The sequence below is a fragment of the Arachis hypogaea genome, chromosome 12 (genome assembly GCF_003086295.3).
Source record: "Arachis hypogaea cultivar Tifrunner chromosome 12, arahy.Tifrunner.gnm2.J5K5, whole genome shotgun sequence".
Lineage (NCBI taxonomy): Eukaryota > Viridiplantae > Streptophyta > Magnoliopsida > Fabales > Fabaceae > Arachis > Arachis hypogaea.
In genome coordinates, this window is record NC_092047.1 from 27,629,171 (window position 1) to 27,633,036 (window position 3,866).

At 35.1% G+C, this 3,866-nt stretch overlaps 1 long non-coding RNA gene across 1 annotated transcript; it reads left to right on the top strand.

Annotated features, from left to right (window-relative positions):
• The first annotated feature begins 746 nt into the window (after nucleotides 1-746).
• On the top strand, nucleotides 747-3,481 carry LOC140177302 (uncharacterized). Its single transcript, XR_011869123.1, has 2 exons — nucleotides 747-918; nucleotides 3,185-3,481. It is a non-coding gene; the product is annotated as an uncharacterized lncRNA (long non-coding RNA).
• Nucleotides 3,482-3,866: the final 385 nt, after the last annotated feature.

Genomic DNA, 3,866 nt, shown 5'->3' on the forward strand with positions numbered 1-3,866 from the left:
GACAAATATCCAAGAGTTAAAATGTATAATAAAAAAAATAAAAAAAACTTATACGTGTTCTGTTACATGTAAATTAATTAATTAAACCAATTGAAAATATATTCGAAATAATTATAGATATTAATGCATTATATACCTTTGTCGTTGTGACGTTGTCATACTTGTGTAAACATACACAAATTTTAAATTAATTCAGATGAATAAAATAAATTTAGTTAAAAATTATACAGATGTTTTAAACGCAAAAAATTATACGTCTGTTCGATTTATATTTTGATGTTAATCGAATCAATATATTTTTTATTTAACATACCACATAATAAATTGAATTAGGACAATTTATTTTATTATTCGAAGACATAGGATGACAAGGCTTTCATCACACTAAATCGAAACAGTCCCGTTCGAATTAAAAAGAGCAGTTCTCTAGAGTAAATTGAATTAATTTGATTCGAATTACTCGCATATATAACCAGAATTAAATCAAAACTACTTAATTCGATTTATGTAAAATCCGTAAAATAAGTAAATAATTAATGAATAAATTAATTATTATTTAAAAAAAATTAGAAAATAGAATTTTATAGTTTAATAAGATAGAATTAATTAAAATAAGAATTTTGACAATGATTTCAAAAAATTTGGCCCAAGATTGGGCCAAACAGATCAAACCGGACAAACTGAGCCCGTATTGGACTCAAGGCCCAACCCAACATACATAAGCTACGGAGCTCAGCTCCCTCTCCCTTCACAAAACATGAAAACACGCTGGAAACTTCAAGAGAGGGAAGAAGAGAGTCCCAAAACCTAACCTTCCAATCAAATCCACATAAATTTTGATCCGGAGCTCCAATCACCGCATCGTTTGCGGCCACATGACCACAGCGTCGAGCGCTACAAAGCCCAGTACGTTGTAAGGTAAGAAAGTCACGTTTTCTTCCTCAATTTCTTCCTTCCCAATTTTGAAAATTTGATGTTTGAGTGTTGAGATTTTTAGTTGTTTTCATGTTCTAGGATCAAATTAACTGGAGAAAATTAGTGGGTCTTGCGCAATTGATGCATAAATGAGGCAAGAAATTCCCAAACCCTAGTAATTTAGCAATTTCATGAACCCTAGGTTGATTATAAGTGTGAAAATTGATTATATTAGAGTATTGGGTGATTTTGGTGTACAATTGGGAGATTAATATTGCTTGTGGGGCTTTGGTGAGGCTTAGAGTTAAGGTTTAGTGGAGATTTCCAAAGAAGAGGCTCAATTGTTTTAGCTCCAAGAGGTACAGTTTAAGTTTTATTTAAGTACCTTGTGATATGATGTGAATTCCTAGGTTAGGTGCCCCTAGAATTAAGCTTGAATGGTATGATTGATTGCTATTATTTGTGTAATGGATGTATGGATAAAGATTGATGTTGGTATAGATGATATTGATATTGGATAAGGATTGTGGAATGTTGCATGGTTGATGTGTGGATTGAAAGTGGTATTAGATAGTGAATTATGTGGTTATGAGTTTATTTGATGAAATATTGGGCCGGAGGCCGTAAATTTAGGCCGGAGGCCGGAAAGAGGTAAGAACAGTAAGTGATGGTTGATGATTGGTGATTTGATAATATGATAAATTGAATGAATGATAGTAATATATATAAATATTTGAACATGAGGTTTTGTTGATTATTGAAGTTGAGCTTGATGGATTTATATGAGATTGTTTAGAAATTGAGGTATGATTAGTTGTGGTAGGATGTGGGGCTGTGTTGATGTGATATGGTATGTTTTGATGCCGTTTATAAGTGTAGAAAGTTGTCTTTGAGTTATGATTTGATGAAAATAGATGTTTGAGGACTTTGGAGAAAATTTGATTTTTGGCCGAACTTCGGTAAGCCATAACCTGGTTTTTCGACCCCCAAATTATTTCAAACTTATTTCATATGAAAATTGGGTCCATGAAGTTTATGTCGTTTGAAGAACGGATGAAAAATGTGTTAAAACAAAAAAGTTATGCTCGTCAGAAGTTCGGAGTGCAAAATTAAAAATTCTGCAGCATTCAACATTTTTGCCATTCTGCATATCTTGCGTACATGACCACTGCACGTGACGCGATCAACCCTTTCGGATAGGGCATCTCGCGTACGCGTGCTTGCGTACGCGAGGAAGGAAAAATCCACGCCCACGCGTATGCGGGACCCCTAAAATCAGCAAAATGAGTTTTGTGTTTTAAAAATATAATTTTGAACCTCTAAACCTCTATTTTCACCCTTTTTGCCCCTAAACCTTAGTTGTATATTGAGTGGTGAGAAGAAGGTAGGGAGGAGTAGTAACTTGGAGACGAAGAAAGTTTGAGAAGTGGTGAATTATGAATGAGAAGGGTAAAAGTGTGATATGTATATGAATGAATGATTTATAATGAAATTATTTTGAGCTTTGACCTGGCAAGGTTCATGGTGGTTTACCGCTTGCCTAGTGTCGAGAATGTTAGGTGGGGTTCGTGGTAGTTTACCTCCCACATGTTTTTAAAAGAGAATGTTGTGTGTGGGGTTCATGGAGGTTTACCGCTCGCGTGTGTGTTATTTCTTCAATTGAAGATCTTGCGAGGTTCGTGGTGGTGTACCGCTCACAATGGTGGGGTTCGTGGTGGTGTACCGCCCGCCAAGTGAGGTTCGTGATGGTGTACCGCCCATCGGTTTTCAAGAGGACCATATCCGGGTTAGCTATCGGATGTGTCGGGTTTTGGCGATTCAACCGACACGTGAACTCATGGCCAGTAGGACAGGCATACATCATCTGCATATGTTTGAATTATTTGGGTTTGTTTAATTACTTTGGTTTGCCTAATTGTACATGTTTCATGATTATTTGCTGATTGTCTTACTTGCCTTACTTGTGCATTACTTGTATATATTGTTTGTGTTTGCATAAGAGTTGAATTACTTGAGGGATGGTTCGGTTGTTGGATTATTTGCTTGGAAGGTAGTGAAAGTATAAAGGATATTATATTAAAATTAGAATCTCTTATGATAGTTGCCAAGTTATGGATTAGTGAGAACTTAGGATGGAGATGACGAGGTAAGAAGTTTAGGATGCTTAGTGAATTTATGTTATAGTTCATTGTATTAATTTGGCACTTTTACCATACTGGGAACTCATGGGTCAAGGGTTCTCATTCCGTATATATCTCTTATTTTTCAGATGCAGGTCCTTGTGCTCAACAGTTAGCAATGGTTCATTTAGGAAGCAGCAAAGTTTACTGGGATTCTGTGTTACTTTTGTTTTAGGATCTCTCCTCTTATTTTTGGAAGAACTCTTATTGATGTACATATATTATATTAAAACTTGCCTATAGAGGCTGTGATGTATTTTGGGAGAGATAGAAAGTTTATGTTGTCAAACTAGTTTTCACTCTGTAACCCTAGCCGGCCTAAACTTCGCAGGTCGCGACTAGCGGCTATTTGCTTATATTATATAATTATATTATGTCTTTATCACATTCTGCTTTACTATTTTATCCTTATCTTCGCTTTTAGATCGCGCCTTATTTATATGTTATCGATACTTGAGAGTTCCTGTTTTCACGATTTTATTTTATTCCTTTTCAGTCTTCTCGTTTAATATTTCACTTCAACATATATAATTACGTATTATAATCCTCCTTGAGAGTCGTACCACCTTAGTATCAATGACTTATGACTCGAGCATGAGGATTTGAATATTAGGGTGTTACAATTTAGCTACGGGTATGTCTTATAAATAGAACCATAACATTTTCTCTTGGTTAGAGTGGCACTCGCAATGGCTAGTGATGATAGGCTTTTAGTTCTTATGCACTACAGAGGGACGATTAAGAAAAAAATGCGAAAAAGAATAAAATTTA